Source organism: Balaenoptera borealis (assembly GCF_965194805.1).
Source record: "Balaenoptera borealis genome assembly, chromosome: 1".
Classification (NCBI taxonomy): Eukaryota; Metazoa; Chordata; class Mammalia; order Artiodactyla; family Balaenopteridae; genus Balaenoptera; species Balaenoptera borealis.
In genome coordinates this window covers 36,021,466-36,047,954 of record NC_138860.1, presented here as the reverse complement: position 1 = coordinate 36,047,954, position 26,489 = coordinate 36,021,466, and the positions used below count along the sequence as shown (strand labels likewise).

General features: G+C 49.5%; 2 long non-coding RNA genes across 2 annotated transcripts in view; one reads left to right on the top strand and one right to left on the bottom strand.

Annotated features, from left to right (window-relative positions):
* Positions 1 to 3,379: 3,379 nt before the first annotated feature.
* Positions 3,380 to 26,489, bottom strand: part of LOC309628565 — a 111,652-nt gene continuing 88,542 nt past the window's right edge. Inside the window, exons 2-5 of the long non-coding RNA XR_014244547.1 lie at positions 6,969 to 7,101; positions 6,216 to 6,493; positions 5,782 to 5,865; positions 3,380 to 5,079 (exon numbers count right to left, since the gene is read on the bottom strand). This is a non-coding gene — a long non-coding RNA (uncharacterized lncRNA). The remainder of the gene's footprint in view (positions 5,080 to 5,781; positions 5,866 to 6,215; positions 6,494 to 6,968; positions 7,102 to 26,489) is intronic.
* LOC309628562 lies at positions 15,524 to 24,666 on the top strand. Its single transcript, XR_014244546.1, has 3 exons — positions 15,524 to 15,659; positions 16,172 to 21,226; positions 24,652 to 24,666. It is a non-coding gene; the product is annotated as an uncharacterized lncRNA (long non-coding RNA).

Here is a 26,489-nt window from a genome sequence, read left to right as displayed (position 1 = left end):
AGGATCTAGAGCACAGGCTCAGTAGTTGTGGCCCATGGGCTTAGTTGATCTGCGGTACCTGGGATCTTCCCAGACCAGGGCTTGAACCTGTGTCCCCTGCATTGGCAGGCGGATTCTTTTCTTTTCTTTTTTTCTTTTGCAACCAAAACTTTAATCCCAAGGATTCTCACAAAACATATTACAAATGACAGCATGAAAAAAAAAATTGCACAGTAACTCAAAGTTCAGCTCTACAATATACTCTTAATCTGGCAGGACATTGGTATCTTGATAATCTTAAATTTCCAAAAAATATTACAAAGAGCTATGTATTCATGTACAGCAATCACAGAGGGGACTTATGACCTAACTCAAAGGTAAACTAACTTCCTTGAAACTTCTTAGATTCTAAACTCCCTGGACAACCTCTTGTACGGTGTGAGGACTAGTGGAATTTTTAAACCTCTAATCTAGGGTAAGGGTGAGGCTTTCATTTTTACCTGCTGGCTTGTGTTCACAGCACCTTTTAAAGACTGCTTGCTTAATTACAGCTGCATACCATATCCCAGCTACAGAAAGTCTTTTCAGTGTTTGCCAGTGTTGTTTCCATAATAGTAAACATCACACTTTAGCTGGGCAGGAGTTAGAGTTTTATTATCAGTCTAGGCAAGACCAAAAATTCAAAGCAAATTCAATTTTGCTTAAGGGAACATTGTAAGGTAACAATTCTTCATATTACATGCCTCATATGACCCATTTCAAACCATAGAGAATGACACCTTTATGTGTCACTGTCCCAAGAAACAAACAAATGTGAACAACTAAAACATTTAAAAAGTGCACCAAGCTTCGGAAGTCTCAAACAAAACTTGAATTTTCTGTACATACTCCTGTCAAATGAAGTTATTGCCTGTACACCACTCCTCTTGCAAAGTGGTCTTCTATTTCCTTTCATTTGACCTAGATCAGCTAGAAGACCTAGAGAAAGATCGGGACGGCTTGTGATTTCTCTCCTGGGACAATGATCTCTCTCTTCTCCTATATCTAGAAAGGGACCTGCTCTGGCTGACGGAGAAGGCTCTCCATCTTGGAGATGTGTGGGAGGTGGAGGACTCCTCCTCCGATAATCAGCTCGAGGGCGAAGACCCCAAGAAGGAGGCGGTCACGATTTCGACTTCTCTTTTCCCCATTCGACAGGTCCACTCTTACTCAGCAGCCACATAGTGTTCTCCCATCTAGTTCTCGGACAGCATCGGCTGCATCTCGGGGATCTTCACATTCAACAAGAGCGAAGCTGGGAGGGATTTTAGCAACCCACACACTTCAGAGTGGTCCATAATAGCCTAAAGCTCGTTCCAATTCAGCCTTGTTACCACTGTTTCCAAGATTCCCTACATAAACTTTACAGTCCAACGGACAGGAATCACGATGCAAGACCCTCGTGGCTCCTGGGTTTCACGGGCCACAGGGTGGTCCCGGGCCTCTAGAATCTGGCAGCTGAATCTGCTCGCACAAGCTGTCCTGTGGGAATGCTTTTCCCCCTATGTGTCCAGCAAGGGGCCCTGCTGTCTTGACCCGGCCTCCCAGGTGAGAGGGTGAACCCCAGCTCCCTGGAGCAGACACTCAGAGCCCTGGTGACCGGACTCACAGCTGACGGGGCTGGAGCGGCGGCTGGACATGTGTGGCCAGCCTGGTGGTGTTAGGCCCCGTCTGCAGTTCCAGTTCCAGCTGAGAAAGAGCCTCCCTGTGTTATTTTCTCCTGGTTGTGTAAGGATCCCCGGTGTCATTTGACAGAAATGTAGATGGTGTGTTCTTTCTCTCTTTTCTCCCTGCTTCCTCTCCTCCCTCTCTCCCTCCCTCTCTCCCTGTCCCTCTTTCCCTGTTCCGCTCTCCCTCTACCTCTTGCCCTCTCCCTCTCTCTCTCTCCCTCTCTCTCTCTCCGTCTGTCTCTCCCTCTCTCCCTCCCTCTCCCTCTCCCTCTTCCCTCTCCCTCTCTCCCTCCCTCTCCCTCTCCCTCTTCCCTCTCCCTCTCTCCCTCTGCCTCTTTCCTCTCCCTCTTTCCTCTCCCTCTTCCCTCTCCTCTCTCCCTCTCCCTCTCTCCCTCCCTCTATCCCTGTGCCTGTTTCCCTGTCCTTGTTGCCCTGTTCCGCTCTCCCTCTACCTGTTTCCCTCTCCCTCTCTCCCCTCCTCTCCCTCTCCCTCCACCTCCTTCCCTCTCTGGAGAGGGAAGGAGGTGGAAGGAGAGGGAGAGAGAGCAGGAGAGGGAGGGAGGGAGAGAGGGATAGAGGGAGAGAGGGAGAGACGTCTCTCCCTCTCTCCCTCTATCCCTCTCTCCCTCCCTCCCTCTCTCTCCCTTCCTCCCTCCCTCTCCCTCCCTCCCTCTCCTCCCTCTCCCTCTAACACTCCCTCTCCCTCCGTCTCTCCATCTCCCTCAATCCCTCCCAGAGAGGGAGAGATGGAGGGAGAGTTAGAGACAAGGGAGAGGGAGAGAGGGAGAGGGAGGGGGGAGAGAGGGAGAGAGAGAGATGTCTCTTCCTCTCTCCCTCTCCCTCTCTCCTCCTTCTCTCCCTCTCTCCCTCACCGTCTCTCCCTCTCCCTCCCTCCATCACTTTCCCTCCTTCTCCCTCTCCCTCCCTCTCCCTCTCCCTCTCCCTCTCTCCCTCCCAGAGAGGGAGAGACAGAGGGAGAGGGAGAGGGGGGAGAGAGGGACACGGAGAGGGAGGGAGGGAGACAGAGAGGGAAGCAGGCACCCTCTCTCCTTCTCCCTCTCCCTACCTCCTTCTCCGACTCCCCGTCTCCTTCGCTCCCTCCCTCTCCTCTCCCTCTGTCTCTCCCTCTCCCTCCCTCCCTCTAGGAGAGGGAGAGGAAGGGAGGGAGAGGGAGAGAGGGAGGTGGAGGGAGATGGAGTGGGAGAGACGTCTCGCCCTCCCTCCCTCTCCGTCCCTCGCCCTATCCCTTCCTCTCTCCCTCTCCCTCCCTCCCTCTCCCTCTCCCTCCCTCTGTCTCTCCCTCTCCCTCCGTCTCTCCCTCTCCCTCACTCCCTCCCAGAGAGGGAGAGATGGAGGGAGAGGCAGAGACGAGGGAGAGGGGGAGAGGGAGGGGGGAGAGAGGGAGAGGGAGAGGGAAGAGGGAGAGAGGGAGAGAGGGAGAGAAGGAGGAGAGAGGGAAAGGGAGGAAGAGACCTCTCTCTCTCTCCCTCTCTCCATTTCTCCCCCCTCTCTCTCCGCTCTCTCTCCCTTTCCCTCTCTCCCTCTCCTTTGTCTCTGCCTCTTCCTCCGTCTGTCTCTCCATCTCTGGGAGGGAGTGAGGGAGATGGAGAGACGGAGGGAGAGGGAGAGCTGGAGGGAGAGGGAGAGGGAGGAGAGGGAGCGAGGGAGAGGGAGAGAGGGAGGAAGAGAGAGGGATAGAGGGAGGGAGAGAGAGACGTCTTTGTCTTTCCCTCCCTCCCTCTATCCCTCTCTCCCTCTCCCCCCTCTCTCTCCCTCTCCCCCTCTCCCTCTCCTGCTCCCTCTCCCTCTCCCTCCACCTCCTTCCCTCTCTTGAGAGGGAAGGAGGTGGAGGGAGAGGGAGAGGGAGCAGGAGAGGGAGAGGGGGAGAGGGAAAGAGGTAGAGGAAGAGCGGAACAGGGAAACAGGGACAGGGAAAGGGGAGAGGGAGAGGGAAAGAGGGAGAGGGAGAGCGGAGCAGGGAAACAGGGACAGGGAAACAGGGACAGGGAGAGAGGGTGGCAGAGAGGGAGAGGGAAAGTGGGAGAGGGAGAGGGGGAGGGATAGAGGGAGAGGGAAAGAGGGACAGGGAGAGAGGGACAGGGATGGAGGGAGGGAGAGAAGGACAGGGCAAGAGGGACAGGGAGAGAGGGAGGGAGAGAGGCAGAGGGAGAGATGGAGGGAGAGGGAGAGTGAGAGGCAGGGAGGGAGGGATGGAGGGAGAGATGGAGGCAGAGAGGGAGAGAGGGAGAAGGGCTGATGGGGGCTCCCTCCCCGTCCCATCCTCTCCCCACTGCTTTCTCTTTTTTCTGCTTCAACAAACACCAGCCGCCATTTAGATCAGCCCTGAAGTCAACGTTGATGCTTGGACGGCCTGACCTCCCCGCTGCCTTCCAGCCCGGGACCACAGCTGGGATATGAAGTCTGCGGGGCCCTGGGCGGCGGCGGCGGGCTGCACAGGCACCTCCTCTGACGCCCAATCTCTCCTCGTTTACGAGGCAGCCACCAGCTCCCCTCCCTGACTCCCCAAGATTTGGGGCCTTTTTAATATGTGTCGATAATGCCATGAGCTACTATTTAACTTTTCCACGAGGACCCATCTCCCGAAATGCAGTGGTTTTCAGCCTTGGCTGCACTAGAGAACCCCCAGGGAAGGGAGAGAAGTCTGTACCTCCCTCTCTCTCCCTCTCCCTCCGTATCTCCTTCTGGCTCTCTCCCTCTCCCTCTCCCTCTCCCTCTCCCTCTCCCTCTGGTGTGATGCCCGATGAGCTCAGATTCGCAGATGTTCCCCCCATCCCCTCTCTGTGCCTTGCGTGGGGTCTGGGCCTTCTCACTGTGGCCCGGGTACAGCCTTGACATTCAGACATCGGTTCCTGCAAGGACACTTGCGTTTGGTCCATACCGCGTGTGGCTGCAGCCTGTGCTTCTCCCGTTTAGCATCTTCAGTAGATGGGGGCTGTGCATGAGCCCTTCATCTTCCCCGCAGACACCACTGGTGCTTGCTCGGCCTCGCGGGTGATGCGGGGGGCACGAGGGACAGTCCTGTGTCCCCACCTTCTTGGGCTGCAGACAGGCCACGTTGGTCCTGTGGTGACTGGGGGCTTCCAGGAGAACCCCACCGCAGACCCGGAGAGGTGGCCCCAGAGAAGGTGGCGTACGCCTGGGGCCGGGCCTCACCAGCCAGCCACGGGCCACCTGCAGCAACAGGCGTCTCACCGTCCAGGGGCTGGGTGTTCGGGCGCCGTGGGGATGAGTAGCTGTCTGCACGGCAGCCGAGCTTGTATTGTTGAGCCGGGGAGGCCCTGGGTGGCTCCTGGAGAGCCTGGTCGCATTTCTTCCTGCCCTTGGCCTTAGAGCTCATCACAGTTCATGCCGTTTCTGGTTCCAAAAGGACCTGTGTTCATAAAGACCACGTGTTAGGACAGCACCAAAGTGTCTACAAATCCGGGCCAGGAGGAGGAGGGAGGGTGATTGGCTGTGCCCACCAGTGGCCTGAGAGCCCTGCCCGCCCACAGAGACCTGGCCTGGGGCCCGTGGGGAGGGCGTGGCCCACGGTCCCCAGCGCTGGCCGTCTCTGGGTTCCAGGAGAACTGCGCGATCCTCGGGGAGCTGGTAAGGCTGCAGGCTCAGAACTCCCGCCTGCTGGGGTTCAGCACGCGTGCCGACTCCGTGCTGGAGATGAACATGGCCAAGACCAGCCAGGTGGTGACCACTTTCCTAGGTAACCCCGCCTCCCCGAGTCTCAGTGGGGACGGGGGTCAGGCGGACATTGACTGGACGTGGTGCTGCCTGAGACCCCACTGTGTCAGCCCTTGGGGGTCGCCTTCCCCAACCCTTCATTCTGCCTCTAGGGGTGTGGGGTGTGGGGTGGCTGGGGGGCTGCAACAGGGACATAGCCGAGCCTCTCCCCTCCGGCCGCAGATGAGCTGGCCCAGAAGCTGAAGCCCCTCGGGGAGCAAGAGCGGCCGTGATCTTGGAGCTAAAGAAGGCCGAGTGCCAGAGGCGGGGCCTGCACTTTGACGGGCCCATCAACGTCTAGGACCTGTGCTACTACATGAACCAGGGGGAGGAGACGCGCTACCACGTGGACCAGTACCTGCTCAATGAGTCCTTCCCCATGCAGGTGGTCACGCGCGGGCGGCTGGGCATCTCCCAGGAGCTGCTGGGGCTGACCTTCGACCTGGAGGAGGGCGCCAACATGTGTCACGAAGATGTGAGGCTCTACACGGTCCGGGACGCGGCCGCGGGCAAGGTCATCCATCGGCAAGTTCTACCTGGACCTCTACCCTCGGTGCATGCGTGGGGGAACCTGTCGGCCGTGGGCCAGGGCTCCTCTATGGAAGCGGGGCCTCACCCGTGTCCCTCCCCAGGGAAGGGAAGTCCGGGCACATGGCCTGCTTTGGCCTGCAGCCGGGCTACCTGCAGCAGGATGGGAGGCGCCAGATTGCCATCGTGCCCATGGTGGCCAACTTCACCAAGCCTATGCCCAACCCGCCCTCCCTGTTGCAGCATGATGAGCTGGAGACCTACTTCTATGAGTTCTGGCAAGCGATGCACCAGCTCCCCTCCCAGGTGAGTGCGGGCGCGGGGCTGCAGGCAGGTGGCGGGGAGGGCCCGGGCTCTCCCGTGGTCCTCAGGCAGGCCCTAGCCACGGGATTCTTCTGCTGATCTCACGCCGCACGTGGCGACGCCCTCGGTGTCAGTTTCCATCATCAAACCCCACGCACTGGGCGCGTAAACAATGGAAGTGGATGTCCTCGAGACTCTGGAGGCTGGAAGCCCCAGATCAAGGAGTCAGGACTGGTTCCCTGCATGTTAAATACATGTATTCAAGAGTTGCCTTTAAAAAAGACAAAAGAAAAGAAAGGAACATTGCATGCAAGTCTGGTGACAAGCGGTGATGAGAACCAGAGGGTAGGCTCTGGGGCCTGGAGCGCCGCGCCCTGTGAGGCCCTGGGGCTGCTGGCAGTCTCGGTGGAGGCTCAGCAAGTCCCAGTGACTTCCCCACGGTGGGGGGGGGGGGGGGTCCCTAGCTGAGCGTCTGGGCCCAGGACCCAGTGCTCGTTCAGTCTTCCTGCGGTCAGCCCTTCGTCCTGAGAGCGACGCTCTCACAGGCTGCACTGGAGCGCGTGGGGACACTTTACTGAGCTGTGCAGCCGTCACTACTGCCCTGTTTTGGAACATTTCCCTCACCCCAAAAATGTCCCTCACGCCTTTAGTTATGATTCCCTCCCCTCCCCTGCCCCTGACAACCAGGAACCCACTCTGACTCTGTGGATCTACCTGTTCTGGACGTTTCCCCTCAGTGGGGTCACACCCTGTGTGTCCTTCTGTGTCTGACTTCTCTCGCTGAGCATCGTGTTCTCAGGGTGCATCCACGAGGCAGCGAGTGTCAGGGCTCCACAGCTTTGCATGGCTGAGGGCCGGAAAAAGACAAACGAAAAGAAAGGCACGTTGCCTGCAAATCTGGTGACAGCCGGTGATGAGAACCAGAGGGTAGGCTCTGGGGCCGGGAGCGCCGCGCCCTGTGAGGCCCTGGCGCCGCTGCCAGTCTCGGTGGGGCACGGGCAGCGCCGTCCCCCAGGAGCTGCTGGACAAGCTCATCAAGTCCCGGCTGGCCAACCCCAGTGCGGCCGGGCCAAGGGAATGCAAAGGGGCTTCCGGACCGCCCGGCTGCAAAGCGCGCCCTGAAATCAGTGCCAGCCCCCCGTCTCCTTCCTCCTGTCCTCCAGGCCTCTTCAACCTGCGCCAGATCGTCCTGGCCAAGGTGGACCAGGCCCTGAACACGCAGACGCCCGCTGACCCGGCCCAGGAGAATGCCCGCCTCTGCCAGGAGATCCTCGGGGTCCCAGCCACGCCAGGTAGCCAAGTGCGCGCCGGGCCCACCTTAGCGGTCGGTTGGCAGCTACTGCCCAGGTCAAGAGGATCCTCTGGTCGTGTGTGAAGGGGGACCGACTGACGGGCTCTGGCCAAGGCCCACTGACCTCTGGCCTCTTCCTGCCTCGGTTCCTGGGCTGGTCCCTCCAGCTGTGGCCCACGGAGTCCGAGGGTGGGGTGGGCGTATCTGCATGTGCTTTCTGGAAAGCCTGGAAGAGACAGGAGAGGGCTTCATACCCTGGACGGAACACGTCGACGAGGTTTGCCCGTGCATATCAGTGCGGAGACGCAGTTCACTCCCTCGTGAGCACTTTAACCCGCGCTCTCCCCATGCTGGAGTGCGAGCCCTGACTCATCCCTCGGAGCCTCGGGCAGCTGACCTTGTAAGAGGCTTAGGGGTGAACCCTCGTGAGCTTCAGCAGAAAGTCGGCAAAAATTTATTTGTGTCCCTCCACTGAGTTGCCACCAAGGTCCCCGTTTCCTAGAAGTGTTGGGCCAATACTCCCTCTAGTGGCAGGGGACGCAGACAGGGCTGTTTTGAGGCCCCAAGCTCTGGGCTCTGGGGAAGGGGCACGGAGTGGCCAGGGGGCCGGGCAGGAGCCTCTCCGCGTGTGTCCCAGGGACCCACCTGCCTGCGACCTTCGGCCACCTGGCAGGAAGCTACGACGCCCAGTCCTGTGGCTACCTGTGCAGCGAGGTGTACTCCGCGGACACGTTCCACACACGTTTCAAGCAGGAGGGTGTCCTGAGTGGCAAGGTGAGAGGCCGGCCTGCCGTGCAGACCAACACGGAGGTCCTTGGCCTGGGCCTAGATGCTTGTGCCGCCCACCTGGGCCTGCCAGGCTCTGAGGGCCCTGCCCTGGACCCCCTGCTCCCCTGCCCTTTGTTCAGTCACAGCAGAGGTGGCCACACCCACACCCTCAGTGAAGGCGGAGCTCCACCCTCCTGCAGCCCCGCCCCCTCTAGGCAGGTTGCCATGGACTACAGAAGCTGCATTCTGAGGCCAGGGGGCTCCGAGGATGCCAAGGGCATGGTGAAGCTCTTCCTGGGTTGTGACCCCATGCAGGACGCCTTCCTCCTGAGCAAAGGGCTGCAGGTTGAGGGCTGCAAGCCGCCGGCCTGCTGACGGCACGGGGTTTTGCCCCCCCAGGCGGGCCGGGTGCCTTAGCGCCCCGTCGGGGTGGGGGAGGGGCCGTGTGTCCTCCCAGCCCCCGAGTCCCCGGCGGCCGGCCTAGGCCAAAAGTCTCCACCTGGAAGTGTCTGGAAAGCCTGGCATCAAGGCTCCCCCTTGTTGCACTAATGCAATCCCTTCCTGGGGAGCTTTCCTGGTAACAAAACGGTTCTTTGAAAACGCAGCCATTAATAAAAAGACTCTACTCCTGGTCTCTGCCTGCCGTCCCTTCCACCACAGGAGTGGCATGGGGGCCGTCACACTGGGGGGAGTTCTGACCTTGGTCGGGGATCAGCCCTGGGGCCATGGTGACACGTCTGGGTCACTGGGAGATGGCTGAGCTGTGGGGTGAGTTCAGACGGGGATGGTGCCCCGCACCCCGGCCGGGCAGGCTCTCCAGTGAGGGGGTGTCAGTTTCCTGCCGGCCTCTCGCCCGTCACTGTTTGGCATCTCGGGGGCTGTGATTGGCTGGAGCTGGTGCTGGCGGTGGGCACAGCTGCGGGAAGCCCGGCTGTGGCTGTCCCTGTCCCCGTGTCCTGTCCTCCTGCACTGAGCCTTACTCTAGCATATCGGGATAAACCCTGTTTCGACAAGTGTTCATCCTCCAAGTCTCCAAGGCCTCTCACACACTGCCAGTGAAACTGCTTCTTGCTTGGGAAAGAGTGCCCCAGTTCGTTTCTTTAGAAGCTTGAAGGCTATGTAAGCCCTCCAAAAGGTTAGAGGGCAAAGAACAACTCTAAAATCGGCACATTTGTTTAAAAAAAAAAGACTTGTCAATATTACAAGAGCCAGCTTGCTTTCACTTGTGACACGTTTTCTTAGGAGGCAAGGGATGTGGCCATGTGACTTGGACAAGCTGCTTCCCTCTGTCTCAGTGTCCCACCTGTGAGTGGGTAGTCTGACTAAACTTAATTACAGACATCTGAATAAGGATCATGAACAGTGGCATCTAATTTCCAAAATAAAAACAGGAGAATGAGTATGTCTTTTACAACAGGACGTCAAGTCTACCTCAAAGATATGGGTAGCCTTGAGTCCATTGCTTCTCACTGAGTGCAATTGTGCCCCCCAGGGGACATCTGGGAAAGTCTGAAGGTGATTTTGGTTGTCACAACTGGGAGGAGAGAGAGGGAATGTTACGGGCACCTAGTGAATAGAGGTCGGGACCTTGCTAAACACTCTACGATGCACAGGACTCACACACCACAGCAAAGGTTTATCTGGCCCCAAAAGTCAATGCCTTGGTTGAGAAGCCCTGCCTCAGAGCAAACCACAGATACTAATCTTTAGCAGGTAACAGGGCATTTACTACCCACCTGTAAACCTACAGACTTCCTGACTTACACAGCTAATCCTGTGGCAGGAATGAAATAGATAGCGTGTGACCATCTGGTATTATCTAGGTTTGCCCCTCAAGTCACATGGGACAGTGCTAGAGACTGACATTTTCTATATTGGAGGTCTTTGGCAAGCCACCAGTTTTCTAACCTAAAAAGCCTAAGCAGCATTATTACAATACACATAATAACACGACAATTCTGCTTTTATAGAGAAATTAGATGTGGGAAGGGAGCTTATCTGACATCAGAAGCAAATGCTTTGAACACATCACATCTGCTGGTTCGACTGTCAAATCTTGACAGCTGGAGACGTAGGAAGGTAGACAGGAGAGAACAGACCAAAGTTACGGGCCTGCTGAGTCCTCGGGTCTAACCATAATACACTTCGTACTGTCCTGGGTCCAGGGATGTGTTCTAACACCCTCTCAGTCACTTACGGTCCATAGATAGACCAAGTATAAATTCACAATTACCAGCAAGTGTAACAAGAAAAAAGCAGAGTTAAGAAACTTAAATGTGAGCCCTACCTGGTCTTTTTCTTCTTCATCGACAGAATCATCTGATTTTGCTTTTTCAGAGTCTTCCTCAGGTTTCCGTTTGGCAGGGCTGTCACACACAGTAAAGCCAACTGTTAGCTCACCAGACCCTAGAACTCCAGTGGGCACGAAACAACTCATATTCCTCCCTACCAAGAGTACCCTCTCTTTGGAAAGATTCAGGGCATGGTCCCCTCTTCCCTCTGAGAAGCCCTTTTTGCCAGGACATTAAAAGAAGCTTCAAGTTTAATGTTTCTTTGGATGACAGGTTTAGAATACCACCGTTTTGCAAACCTTAAGAAATAATGGATCTAGACTTTGATCAATGGCTGCTAGAATCACCGAAGAGACATTACATGCCTCTGAAGGACAGCCCCATACCATCAATGAAGTCTCACAAAATAAAGCTGGAATCTGATCAAGACTCTAGACCTAACTACCAGTTTACAGAAAACTGGAGGCAAGGGAACACATTAACCACCAAAACGATGCAGTCAGCCAGACCTAGAAGCTATTAGAAAAAAGACCTATTTTCTTTAAATAAATGGCAAGAAAATAAGGAATCTATCACTTAAAAGGCTTAAGGAGCAAATCAACCAAACTCTGTTACACAAGGGGAAGAATGAACACTGCTATATATTTGTTAGTAAGGAACTGTTACACTTTATAAGGCATGTTTTGTCTTCTTCAAAAGACTGTTTGCTAGATGTTAGCAATTATAGCAAAATATGAATAAAAAACTTGTCAGAGAAAGAGACCTTGTCATCTAGAAATATAGTATGTGTGGATAAGATGACATGTCCGATTTGTTTCAAAGTAATCCAACTGGGAGGATATGGGTGTGTATGGAGTTGTAATCCATTTGGATTAATTTTCACTTGGAGCATATGGGGGTATAGATGAAACAACAGCCAGGAGATGTTAACTGTTGACACTGGGTGATAGGTACACAGGGGTTCATTTTACTATCCTTGGTAATTCTGTGTATGTACATTTGAAGTTTCCTTTGTGAAGAGTAAAAATGGATGAGATCTTCAGAAATGCTGTTCATGAATGTCTAATAACAGAATATCAAAAGGAAAACCTAAGCAATGTGGAAGTCAGAATTACTAAGTTACATCCTACTAATTTATATGTGTTTTACCAAAAACAGTTGGCCCCTAAAATGGGGGCTGTCCATTCATTATATACTGACCCTCTTGTGAAATGAGATGTGATGGTGGTCTGCCTGGTAGTTTGCCTTCTAATTCTGGGGGTAGATGAGACTTCAGCTGCTTAAAGAAAAAGAAACAAAAAAGCCACTATGAATAAAGAGTTCACAGCCAAGGTACAGTTCTTCAGCATTACCAAGCTGGTGCAGAGACCAGGTTCTGAGGATTAAGTAACCTTCTCTTCTTATTCTAAGCAACCACCATCTTGATAAACTCATCAAATTAGCACCTGCCAGTTTGCTGGGCCATTTTAACACAAGCTCTTGTATGAGGGGCCCAACCCTGAGACGCACAAGGAAACAGAGCCTCCGTTTATTTCGTCAAAAGATGAAGTGGCCAAGCACCTGAACTGAGCTCAAGTCCCATGCTCTTTTTTTAAAAATTCCAGAAGAGTTACTCTGACTACAAGTGAGGAAGGGGTCTAATAATAAATGTTTAGCTTAAACAGGCATGTAACTTAGAAGTCATAAATATCAGCAGCTCCTGTTATCTTATACCTCATAAATTCAACCGCATTTGGGGATCTAATGCTCTATAACTTGGTTGAAGACAAAAATTTAAAGTATATATCTAAGCTAGTTAGAAGTATACACAAGAGGGAATTCCACAGCGGTCCAGTGGTTAAGACTCGGCACTCTCACTGCCGAGGGCCGGGGTTCGATCCCTGGTTGGAGATCGTACAAGCCGAGCAACACAGCCACCGCCCCCCCCCCCCCGCAAAAAAAAAGATACACAAAAAACAAGTACTGCCGGTGGAGGGGTTGTGTGGGGGGGGAACAGACAGACCCTATGGCGCCAAGTCTGTCCTCCCCTTAGGTGGTGCCAGATTCCAACGAGGTCAAACGAGTCAAGCGCTCTTACAGTTTGTTTCTCCGTCGGACTTGCTTCTCCTGGGCATGCAAAGTTTGGAAACAGGTTTGGGAGACTTCTTTTTCTCTGCTATTTCCACTCTGCGCTCCTCACCACTTGTCTGGCTCCCGTTTTCTAGACAGCCATTCACTTCCCGACTGAAAGCATGAGCTCCGTTCTCCAAGGACAAATCTTTATTTAAAAGGGATCTGACTTTAGCCAGGTAGCCCTCCTACAGCACGAAAGGATAATTTAAGTAGCAGTGAATGTAAACAAGGGGCCATGAGAGAATAAGGAAACACATGCGCTTCCTTTATAACTATCAGGTAACAGGGAGAGGTGGGATTATTCTGCATCCCTGGTCACAGACAAGTTACATGGGAGGAAACGTTTTCTAGCCGCTGGGATGCTGACGACTTACCTCTGATAATTCTTCTTTATGTAATTTGGTTTCCAAGTCACATAACTGATTCTTTATTTCTGTCTGCAGAAATTCATGCAAGAGATTCCATTTCTTCTTCATGCATTCCTAAAGGAAGGATATAGGTTTACAAGTCTCCACATTCCCAAGGTAGGAACCAATGGACTAATACACAAATAGTTACACTGCCTGGTCACATAACAATGACTGAATGGCAGGCAATGCTGAGTCGGCCAAAAACAAAACGAAATATTCACAAGACATGTTCGTGATGTTTCCGTTAAGATCATATCACACCATCTCCAGAGTGGTGAAAAATGGAAAAATTAGAGGTGAAACAGACACATAATAGGGTACTAGAACAAAACTGATTTTGAAAACCAGTGTGACCTGGACAAGTTATAATCCAGACTTGATGGTACGGAACCCAGACTGGGAAACTCGATGAGTTACCAAAAGCTAACACATAATAGCCTATTAGTACAGCACATTAGACAGAAACATCCATGTTATCCTCAACTTTAGGGAACAGAGAGCCAATTCCACTTAAATTTGTTTTTATGAACTACACAGTATCTGTCAAATGGTCACATTTGATCATATATTTTGTTAAGGTGGAGATTACCTTACCTTTTCTGTTAACTATCTCCTTCCAAATCTTTGAGTCTGGGGGAAGAAAAGGGAAGAAACAAACGCTTGTTCAGCAACATTGTCTACCTGTAAGAATACCACAGTTTAAAGAACTTTGGAAATAAGTTTAACATGAATGTTAGAAAACAATACAATGGTTTTCCCCTCTCCCAGTGTCTAGAATGCCCTACTGTAATGCCTGCACGTTAAGAAGTTATTTTCAATATGAATGAGGTCCCCCTTTTGGGGGGTGGTTTTCTGATGGTGGTAAGAGATGATATAGGAGCTCTAGAACAACATTCTTTCTTTCTTTTTTTTTTTTTTAACGTTATTTTAAAGACACTGGGAAAGGGGAAGCAGGTCACACAGTTGGGTTCCTTCCCAAGCTAACTGACCTATAGGTGGTCTTCCTCCAGTTGGACCTGACAAGATTTCATAGAAGGGCATACAGAGGTTAGAAAGAGTGGACCAGGGTGACAGGATGCTGTGGGGAACAGCCAGCTAACATTCCCAAAGGCCAGGATGGGGTGGTGGCAGCATTCTGAGGAGGAATATAGGAAAATGGAGGAGTCAAGGCATCTGGGGCAGCAGGGGGTGCCCACACACAAGAGAGATGAAGCTAGAAAAGTTGGCTGGCGCCTCACCCAAGAGCTCACCCTTGCAAATGTTTGCACCTAGTCATTCAGAAGTGCAGAACTGTCATGAGTTTAGCTGGAAAATCATGGTCTGATTTGGTTCTTGAAGATGAGTATCTTGCCTCTTTGGGGAGGAAGGCAGCGAAAAGAAGAAAGGAACAAAACTAGAAGACACCGAGGAAATGGGGAGGCTGCTGTTCCTAGCCTGGGTGCTGACTGTGGGCAGTTGGGTGCGAACAGGTCTAACCAGCTGGGCAAGCGTCCCTCAGTAGAGGGGCAGCACCCTGGGCAGGCACTGGGCCTCCACCATCTACGGATCCTCCCCTCCAGCACCCAGGCTAGGTACTCAGTTACCAGCAGCCCAGAGGGCAGGAACAGAGCTCTGCCAGGCTGGCCTTCCCAGAGGGCAAGTGTAAGCAGCACAGCCAGGAATGGGAGCAACAGGCTTTGCTGGGTTGTCCAGAAGGAGGGCGATGTCTGGTTTGGCACGGCTGGAGTCAGCGCTAGCCTCCCCTCGGACACGAGCACTGGGCCCCCTGGTCTCAGGCTCACACAGGCCTCCAAAGCCCTTCCCTCAGGATGGCGCTCAGACCCTCCACCCAGCCCACCCTCCTGCCCCAAACACCAGCAGGTCAAGCACCACTCAGAGAAGGGGGCCTTTAAAGGGCTTTAGAAAATCTTAGAATCCGGATATGGAAGCTACTACGTTTCACTTCTGGCTGAGAGCTCTGCTCCCAGAGCACAGGATGGCCGAGGGGGGCGAGATGGGAGGGTCTCGCTGTGACCCCCAGGCACTGCTGGCCTTTTCAGCCACATGCCTGCCTTCCTTGGAAATACATTTCATTAACAGCCAAAGGGAACACCCTGAGAAACAGGAGGAATTATTGGTTCGTTTCAACCCTTAGCAACAGGGAGTTTTCACCACCGGGTATTTTGTCAGCTCTCTGCAATGCACTGGAACTTTCCTTTGGGCTAAACGTGCCTCAGCTGTCCCAGGCACCCGACACACTTGGCGACTCCGCCTGACCCGGGAGCGCCCTGGGCCCTATGCACAGGGTCCCTCCTTCCTGACCACCCCCTCGTGGGAGTGCTGAGGCCTGTCAGCCCCCAGCTCTGGGGGCTCAGGGTCCCCTTGGAAGTGACTGCGAGTCAAGCTCCCCACCGACCCCCTCCCCCCAGGTCTCCCTCCAGCCAGGGACGCTTCGTGTGCGGTGCCGGTCGCCCCTCCTCAGGGGTGAGGAGACCCGGGCCGACTCAGCTCCACTGACCTGCCGCTGCCCATCCGGGACGTGGCCGAACAGCCGGTAGGTGTCGGGGAAGCCCCGAGGGTGAGCGCTCTCCCACACCCTCACGACTCGGTGCTGCTCCGGGTGGAGCCCGCGGCCCAGGGAGCAAGAGGTGCGATGGGGGTGGAAAGGAGACGGGGCCACGGGAAGCCCACGCCGGGCCAGGGCGCAGAGGCAGGAGGCAGCGAGGGGGCCCGGCCCAGCTGCGAAGCCCGTGCCTCCACCCCGCCCAGGCCTGAGCGGCCCTCAGACCTTCCTGCCGGCCCCTGGGCTCGGGGTGGGTGACGGGTGCACCAAAGAAGCCGTACCGCTCGAGCCGTCCGGAAAGGCCGGCCCAGGGGTTGTGCCTGTTCCCGGCATGGGGCGAGCACCGGGGCCTGAGGGTGTGGAGCCATCTGGCTGCAGGTTACAGGCTTTGCCTGTCGTGAAGGAGGGCTGCGATGGGGCTGTGCCGACAGAAGGGGAGGATGGAGCCGCCCACAGTCCCCGTTTGCCAGGCAGAGCTTCATCGTGGACCCTGTTCTCCGCAGCCGTGCGCAGCAGGGACACCCAGGCCTGGCGAGTCTGCGCCCCACCCAGGGCCGCTGGGTTCCTGCGCGGCAGCCCCGGCATCTCCTGCCGAGAAACCCCAGAGACCGTGCTCTGTCCCCCGAGCCCACCGCAGCGCTGCAGAGCCCAGGGGGACTGGGGCTTCACCCCAAACTTGAGGAAGCCACACCTGGGGGCCGCGGCACAAGCGCGGGTCCCACCATCCCCGCAGGAGCAGACCCCGCGGAGGGTCTATCTTTTGGAAGTAAATTTAGAGTAACAGGTTTTACACACAGAATCTTAGAGCTGGGAAAATCCTTTGTGTCATTCATGTAGCTTCATAAGATTTTTTTTTAATGAGAGGATGGATTTCCTTGAGCAAGAGTGAATTTCCAGGAATGGATCCCTGGATACCAAGGACTGTTTTGGGGAAGAAAGACGAATCTATTCTGTGAACGCCTTATAGAACTTATTCTATATTGTAGTTCTGTCTGGAAACACATGTACCGTTGATCTTTGTAGCAGCCCTTAACATCCTCAAGAGAAGCTCTCATTTCCCCATTAGTACTTGTTATAGACGGAATATTTGGGTCCCCCCAGCATTCACATGTTGACACCCTACCTCCAATGTGATGGTATTAGAAGGTGGGTCTTTTGGGATTTGATGAGGTCATCGGGATGGAGCCCTCATGATGAGATTCTTACCCTTGTGAGAGTCATGAGAGAGCTGGCTTTTTCTCTCTGCTCTCTGCCCTGTGAGGACACAATGAGAAGTGGACAGTCTGCAACCCAGAAGAGAGTCCTCACCAGAAGGCGATGATCCCGGCACCTAGATCTAGATCTCAGACTTCCAGCCTCCATGACTGAGAACACATTTTTGTTGTTTACAAGCCCCCACCCCGTCCCGTTTGTGATACTTTGTGACAGCAGCCCAAACTGACTTAGCACTCTTTTCTTTAAGTAAATGGAAGAATTTGTGGAGCCCATCCATTTTATGACACAATTTCCGAAATAACCAATATTGTGTCTATACACTCTGATTTGTCAACTTTTTTATTTATCAAAATTGTTATTAAAAAAAGCTTCCATATTTTTTCCTAATAAATTGTTTCCAATCCATGTTGTCATTATAATGGTTCTATGATATTAATAATTTGAGCCCTAATACCCTGCTTAAAATAATCATTTATTTGTCTTATGAATAAGTTCAGGGTTCAAATGCAAAAGTTTTAAAAGGATATACTGTGTAAAACATCTATGTCACCCCTCTGAAGGAAAGAAGGAGGGAAGAAAGGAAGGAAAAAACATTAAATTTGCCCTCAGTTTAGCTGCCACTTCCTAAGGGAAGCCCTTTCCAACTCCAGACCCCCAGGCATCACAAATCAGCTCTCATGGGACACTGTCCATACTGTTGCACGTCATGTTCCATGAAAAGCTGATTCTGAGACAAGGACAGACTTTCAGGAAGTTTCTTGGGGTGTGTATTTTGAGATAAACATAGAATTACCGTATGACTCAGCAATTCCACTCCTAAATCATTAAAAACAAACACTCAAACAAATCTGCATACACACGTTTATAGCAACACTATTCACAATAGAAAAATCATGGAAATAACCCAAATGTCCATCAATGGATGAACGAATAAACAAATTGTGGTATATACCTACAGTGGAATAGTAATTCAGTCATAAAAAGGAATGGAGCAATTAAATATCAAACAATTACACGGCCAAAAACATTTTTTAAAAGAATGAAATACTAATACATATTACAGTCTGGATGACTCTCACAAACATCATGCTAAGTGAAAGATGCCAGACACGAAGGTCTTACATTGTATGATTCCATTTATCTGAAATATCCAGAATAAGTAAATCGATAGAGAAAGAAAGCAGATTGGTGGTCTTCAGGGCCTGGCAGAGAGAGCGAAGTAGTATCTTCTCAATGGGTACAGAGTTTCCTTTTGGGGTGATAAAAATGTCTGTGGGAAAAAAATTTTTTTTAATTGGAAAATGATTGACTAAAAACTAAAGTCTGTGGGGTATTTCTTGGTACTGCCTTTCTCAATTTCGACAGTAAATGGTCAAGTACACAGTAAATGGTCAAGTACAGCAGCCATGGTTTGAGAAAGAAATGATGACCAGGGCTCAGAACACTCACTCAGGGACGAGGATGAGGGTCACCCCACCAAGTAAGCCATCCATTTTAGCAGAGATATTATCCAAGGATGAGGGGACTTGAGAATGGATAGCACAGGAGGGAGACAATGACTATCAGTTGTGGCCTTGAGGCCACCTACAGTAACAGAGGCTAGAGTTCGACCCATTGACGCTCCTTTCACTGGTAGTTCATCTCACTCACCCTCTCCCCTAAAAACGATCCATGGAAACTATGAAAGAGTTGTTTCCAGAACTTATGCAAAGACGTTGATCCAAGTAAAGGCAACAAAAGCAAAAATAAACAAGTGGGGCTATATCCAACTAAAAAGCACAACAAAGGAAACCAACAACAAAATGAAAAGGCAACCTACCGAATGGGAGAAAATTTTTACATATCATATATCCTATAAGGGGTTAGTATTCAAATTATATGAAGAACTCATACAAAAAAAAAATCGAAAAAATATCCAACTAAGAAATGGGCAGAGGATCTGAATAGACATTTTTACCAAGAAGATACAGAGATGGCCAGCAGATAATTAAAAAGACCTAAAATCACTAATCAGCAGAGAAATGTAAATGAAACCACAAAGAGATGTCACCTCATACCTGTTAGAATGGCTAATATCAAAAAGACAGGAACTAACAAGTGTTGGCAAGGGTGTGGAGAAAAGGGAAGCCTTGTGCACTGTTGGTAGGAATGTAAATTGTTGCAGCCACTATGGAAAACAGTATGGAGGTCCTCAAAAACTTAAAAATAGAACTATCATATGATCCAGCAATTCCACTACTTGGTATTTGTATGAAGGAAACAGAAACTCTAATTCAAAATGAAATCTGCCATATGACCCAGCAATCCCACTACTGGTCATATACCCTGAGAAAACCATAATTCAAAAAGAGTCATGTACCAAAATGTTCATTGCAGCTCTATTTACAATAGCCGGGACATGGAAGCAACCTAAGTATCCATCATCAGATGACTGGATAAAGAAGATGTGGCACATATATACAATGGAATATTACTCAGCCATAAAAAGAAACGAAATGGAGTTATTTGTAGTGAGGTGAATGGAGTTAGAGTCTGTCATACAGAGTGAAGTAAGTCAGAAAGAGAAAAACAAATACAGTAGGCTAACACATATATATGGAATCTAAGGGGAAAAAAAAACAACAACAAAATGAAATCTGTACCCCCATATTCATTGCAGCATTACTTACAATAGCCAAGACTTGGAAATCCCTATGTTCATCGATGGATAAATGGATAAAGGACACTAGGCATAATATGCCAAATTATATATATATATATATACATATATATATATGTATATATATATATATATGTGTGTGTATATATATATATATATATATATATATATATATATATATATATATATATATATATATATATAATTCAGCCATGAGAAGGAAGCAAATTCTGCCATTTGTGACAACATGAACGGACCGTGAGGGTGTTATGCTAGGTAAAATATGTCAGACAGAGAAAGAAATATCCTGTATGATCTCACTTTATATGGAATTTTAAAAAATACTCATAGACTGGTGGTTACCAGAGGCAGGGGGTGGAGGGTGGGTGAAACGGGTAAAGGTGGTCAATATGTACAAACTGGCAGTTATAAAATAAACAAGTCCTGGGGATGTGGCTATAGTTAATAATACCATATTGCATATTTAAAAGTTGCTAAGAGAGTAGATCTTAAAAGTCCTCATCACAAGAAAAAAAGATTTCTACCATGTATGGTAATGGATGTTAACTAGACATACTGTGGTGATCATTTTTTAAATTGAAGTATAGTGGATTTACAGTATTATACTGTAATAGCAATATATTAGAACACAGTGATTCAATATTTTTATAGATTATACTCCATTTAAAGTTATTATAAAACATTGGTTATCCTTATAGCTTATTTATTTTATGCATAGTAGTTTGTGCCTCTTAATCCCCTCCCCTACCCCTATCTTGCCCCTCCCCCCTTTCCTCTACCCACTGGTAACCACTGCTTTGACGTCTATATCTGTGAGTTCATTTCCTTTCTGTTACATTTATTCTTTATTTTTTAGGTTCCACATAGGAGTGATAACATACCGTATTTGTCTTTCTGTGTTTGACTTATTTCAGTAAGCATAATAGTGTTGCAGCAAAAATAGAAATGAAGTTTTTCCTCTCCTGAAAATAAGGAAAGTAAAGGGGACAGTGAACAGGCTAGAGAAGACACATAAACTGGCCTGAAAGGGTTAATCGATCCTAGTTTTATTTAAACTGTTACTAATCTGTAGTGTCTGTAACTAGGTTTATCTTTCACAAAGCTAAATTACATTCTGTTCCTATCACTCCCTAGTTGTCTATGTAAGTGACATCCTGCATCTGGTGCTTAAGCTCCCTGCACTCTTTTGTAGCAAATCACCCTGTGTAGCTGTTTGCATTTCTGGAAGAAGATGGCAGGCAGATAACGCAGAGAATGAACCCAATTACAGGTCTGCCTGACACCAGCGATGAAGGTTTTGAAATAATGCAAGAAGAAGAATGCAGGAGCTTTACCACTTTGATCCTTATCACCAACCCCTGGACTGAGGTGGGCGCCCTAGGGCCCGGCAGGCGAGCCGGGGCCCCCAGGCGTCTGTGGACATCGTGTCCGCGGCCAGCGACCCCGAGGCCACGCTCAGGCACGCCGACTTCTTCTCGCGCTGTGAGGATCTCTGTGCCTTGCAGGACTTGGTGCCTCTGCACGCCGTTTGCACCTCCCTGCGGGAGGGCCTGCTGGACTTAACGCCGACTGCCTCTGCGAGGTGGACTGGGAGCCGCCCCTGAGCACCCTCTGCTCCTGATCTGTATCCAGAGTTTCTTCCAGCCAGGGCTTGGCGAGACAGGTTTTTGCTTCCTGCTTCCAGGGGCTCTCTTGTGGGCGCTGCGAAGCGGGGTTTTGTATGGTGCAAGGTGGAGGTTGGGCACTAGAACCGGGGCCCATTGCCCGGGTGTGCGTGCACCAGATGGGGCGTGTGGCCTAGGACTCCTGCCAGCTCGGTGACCCCGGCCGAGTGCCTTAAGGCTTCTCGGTCTCAGTGTTCTCATCTGTAGCATGGGCTGAACAGGACTCACTCTCTGTGGCGGTTACAAGGTCACATTCTGTTAATGCTTGTAGACTCTACAATGTAGAACACTTAGCGCAGTTTGGAGCATCGTTAATTGTTTGACAGATGTTACCTGGTCTGTTGAACGACTTTGCCTGGTACACGCCAAAGCGTTTAGGAAATGGATATATCCCAGCTTCATTTCCTTTCCATTAAAACAGGGCTCAGGAAAAAAAAATCTTTTTTTCAATAGTCTTATGTAGTGGAAAGAGCACCGGTGTGAAGGCAGCTTAGGGTTTGAATTCCAGGGCTTATGCTCTCTGGCCCTGGGCAGGTTACATTTTTTTTTTTTTTTATTTCAGGTGTTGCAATATATTTTATTTTTTTTATTTTTGGCTGTGTTGGGTCTTCGTTTCTGTGCGAGGGCTTTCTCTAGTTGTGGCAAGTGGGGGCCACTCTTCATCGCGGTGCATGGGCCTCTCACTATCGCGGCCTCTATTATTGCGGAGCACAGGCTCCAGACACGCAGGCTCAGTAGTTGTGGCTCATGGGTCTAGTTGCTCCACGGCATGTGGGATCTTCCCAGACCGGGGCTCGAACCCATATTCCCTGCCTTAGCAGGCAGACTCTCAACCACTGCACTACCAGGGAAGCCCAGGTTACTTTTGAACTGCAATCCCCATACTTGTAAAATGACATTAAAAGCCACTCTTTCTGTGGGTTCTTAGAATTAATTCAGCAGGTTATGTGTGTAAAGTATCCTGGCACGTGAATGAGTTGTCAGAACCAAGGGCTGCTGCAGACGATGCTTCTGCCCTAGGTAATCTCCCCTTCTACTGGGCGGCAAGTAAACACAAGCACAGTAGTCAGTGCTCTGGAAGGAGTGAGTTCTGGTGCTGCAGAGCACAGAATCCTTTTTTTTTTTAACTTAATTTTTATTTTATATTGGAGTATAGTTGATTTACAATATTGTGTTACTTTTAGGTGTACAGCAAAGTTATTCAGTTATACATATATCCATTCTTTTTCAGATTCTTTTCCCGTGCAGGTTATTGCAGGATATGGAGTAGAGTTCCCTGTGCTATGCAGTAGGTCCTTGTTGATTACCTATTTTATATATAATCATGTGTATATGTTAATCCCAAACTCCTAATTTATCCCTCCCCCCCTTCCCCTTTGCAGAGCACAGAATCTTGGAAGGGAGAGTTCAGGCTTCTTGGAGGAGGTGCCATCCTTTCTAAGGATATGTAGAAGCTCCTGGGGTAGCAAGAGGGAGCAGTGTGTGTCAAACTTTGAGAAATATAAGAAAATATGGCAAAACTAAGGTACAGGAATGGAACTCAGATTTTGGGAAAGAAATGAGAGTTGATACTGGAAACCTACTGGGGCTAAACAGAAAAGGGCCTTGTTTCTCCTGTCAGAAGTTTGGATGTTTATCCTGAAGGCTGTGGGAAACCCTAAAGAACAGTGAGATGGACTTCTGGTTTAGAGACTCACTCGGACCTCCATTTGGAAGGCACTTGATTGGGTGCAGGGTGAATTGTAATCTAAGGGTCCCACTTAAGTTATAAAAGGTTGGACTGGATTTTGGAGATCAGAGACAGAATGGGTGTGGCCTGGTGACCAGTTAGGAAAGGGAGGGCAGCAAGCGTGGGTGACAGTTTACAGCTGCATCTTTTTGTGAGATACAGAGCACAGTAGGAAGGGATTGGGGGTGGGGAGAGGATCATACTTCATCTTCAGTGCTTTAGAGGGACCTGGTAGACAGGTCTGGGCCCAAGGTACAGATCTGGGCTTTTTGGGAGGACAGATGTTTGAAGGCATGGGAGAGACTTAGGTTACCCACAAGAAGATCCAAAGAATCATAGGTCTGAGGGCTTTTTTTTTTTTTTTTTTCCTGAGGGCTTTTTAAATGGGTATATTGAGGATGTTTATAAGCTGAAAGAAAGTAGCCAGCAGAGAAAGGGTGTGAAGATCTAGGAGAGGAAATGATTGTTATTTGTTTTCAAAAAGCTGAATACTTATCGTGTGGCTGGCCCTTTTCTAGGATCTGGGGTTCTCGCCATGAGTTATCTCTTCTGCAAGGACAGTTCAACTCATCCCCGGATGAAGAGAAGTCAGATTATTCTTTGCATCCCATTCAGGTGTAAGAACTGTTCTGTATCTCTGAAGGGACTTTACTTAACCAGGGTAATAAGTTAGAAATCAAAAGAAATTAGAGCTGGAAGGGACCTTAAAGACCACTGTACTTAATTTTGCCTAATATTTAACCTTGATTGTAAGAAAAATTTATTGCAGAGCCCATTCTCTTCAGAGTTCCTTCACTGAACTTTCTTTATGTCTTTCATCCAGTGGATCTAGCTTGTAGATTTTGGCCTCCTCCTTAATTTGCTTCTTCATCCACATTACATTTTGCCTGGACTATGGCAGAAGCTCCTGGGTGGTTTCGTGGCCCCTGGACTCAGTTCCTCTAAGTTCATCTGCCTACTCGGGTTGAGTGATCTTCTATCATGAAAAGATACGCCTAAAATAATGCTGCTAATGACTTGCCCACACAGAGTTAGTGCATACTAGCCCCCCAGCGTGTGCTCTGCACAGAGACGTGTAGTCTGAACTGTGCTCTGCCAAGCCTCCTGGGGCTCTTTGGCCCTGAGGAAGGAGAGCTTTTTGTGATCACTCCCTTTATCTAATTGGTCCTTCAGCAGCGGGGCACCTTTTTCTAATCAGCGGAGGCACCCTTACTCAGCCAGTGGTAGCCCCAGGGCTCATCACCTGTGGGATACAAGCCATGCTGTCTCCCAGGCTTGATTCGACCAACATCTCTATTTTCTGTCCCTTCTCACACTTGGACCCCTGGCGTTTAGTTATCCCCACCTGCAGTATTTACAGTGCGCAGCAGGTGTCAGGCTTGAGTGTCTTTGCACCTCCTCCTCCAACTCTGCATAGCCTCATCTTTCTGGATTGTACTTCAGGGTTATCATGAAGCCGTCACTTAGATATAACTTTTTGCCTCCATAGGAACCTCTGTGCATAAAGGTTATGGTTCTTTATCTCATGTGATTGAAATTTTGAGTTTATACATGTCCCTCCTTAATGAGGCTTTAAGAGCAGGAGTCATTTCTAATCCTTAGCACACAGCAGGTGCTTTTTTTCTTTTTAGATGTTTTTTAATGATGACAAAATGTACGGTTTAAATCACTCATTTTACAATAATTTTGCTTTAGGTTCTGACAGAAATAAAGTTTCTGGAAGTTGTGTTCCTGCAATAAGAAATAAAGATGTGACCTTCCAGTTGTGTAAAGCTCATGAATGCTGTGTCAGTGCGTCGGGGGCGCTAAGGAACCTGGAGCTAACTGGGCTAGTTCTGAGAGAGAGAGACTTAACTATGTTAACAAAGGTAAGCCTTCATTGTGTCCTGCCAACTTTTGATAGTTGCTTTTGGGGCAAACCAAACGGTTAAAATTTTAAACTGTTCCTCCCCATTAAAGGGATTGAATAAATCGGCCACTTTGGGGCACCTGTGTCTTGCGAATTGTCCAATTGGAGATGGAGGTTTAGAAAGTGAGTTTCAGTCTTGTTTAAGCCTCTTCCCATCAGACTGGTCTCGTGATTTCTTACACACCATGTTAATTCCTGTCTACCTTTTCTTGGTAGTGTTCATGCCTGGATTGTCTCCTGTACCTGCTCAAACCTTAGTCCGTTCTCATTTGTACCATGGAAGTTTGTCATGATGGATACTGTCAGAACTAATTTTACTTAAGTTTGTGTTAAGCCGCAAAGCACACATTTTGTATATTTTCTGTTTTTTGTGTTTGTTTATATTTTTATGGTTTCTCTTCAAGAAATATTATGGGAAGGGAAATAGCAAGATGTAAAGAGCAAAAAAGTCATCATTCTCTTTAAATTGTTAGAACATCTATCTGCAATCATAATTATAATGCACTGTGGTATGTGTTAAAATAGGAAATATATGTAACGTCCCGTAGGAGCAGCAAAGTCAGTGGTGTTGGTGAGGGTGTGTCATGGAAGTAATCACAAAGCAGGTGACTGTTGGTTGGGGTCCTGAAACATTAGTGTGTGTTCCCTGTGTCCATTAGTGGTCTGGAGGGGTTAGGAAGCCTGCCTTTCAATTTGAGGGAACAGAGGGTTTGAAGTCCTCTCTCTTCTATTGCTCTAGTATACTGCATGGCAGCTAATAAAATACTGGGTTTATAGTTGACATTTAAATCGCTGTTGGATCATCAAGATTGGGATGTATCATTGGAAATGAAAATAGGAAGAGTCTTATGCTTTTTAGGTTTTTCTTTTTTTTCCTATGTCTCAGAAGGCTCTTTGACAGGGGACTTTTTATTCTCCCATACAATTCCATGAATACTTTTACCCTGGCACTTATTTTAATGGCATTTTCAATTTATAAATGTCTTTGGAACACATATTGTAAACTATTTGAGGGTAATGACCCTGGCCATTGGTGGCACATCTTAAATGTGCATTGTGTTAATTTTTGAGTGTCATGTGGTCTACCATCAGTGCTTCCCTCTTTCACCCAGTTTTCTTCCTCATTTCCTTCTCCAAATTTGTCTCATTTTTCTACTTTCCTTTTTGCTTCTCTATTCTTGCTTTCTCTTTCCATTGCATCTGTCATTTTTCTTCTTCTTCTCCTTCTGACTTCATTATTATGGCCAATTGAAGCCTTTTCTAGTATGTTCTCTATCTTCCTTGCCTCTTTATTACCATCCACAAACTCTTACAGAATATTCTTGGTTGACTCCCTTACTTCCTAGCATACCCTTGTACTTCATGATCACTTTAGAACATTGAAAAGGGTTGGAATTTTTAAAAATAGGTAATTATAATCAGTCTTCTTTCACCTCTGGCGTAAGAATCTTCTTCCTCGCCTCTTTATTACCATCCACAAACTCTTACAGAATATTCTTGGTTGACTCCCTTACTTCCTAGCATACCCTTGTACTTCATGATCACTTTAGAACATTGAAAAGGGTTGGAATTTTTAAAAATAGGTAATTATAATCAGTCTTCTTTCACCTCTGGCGTAAGACTC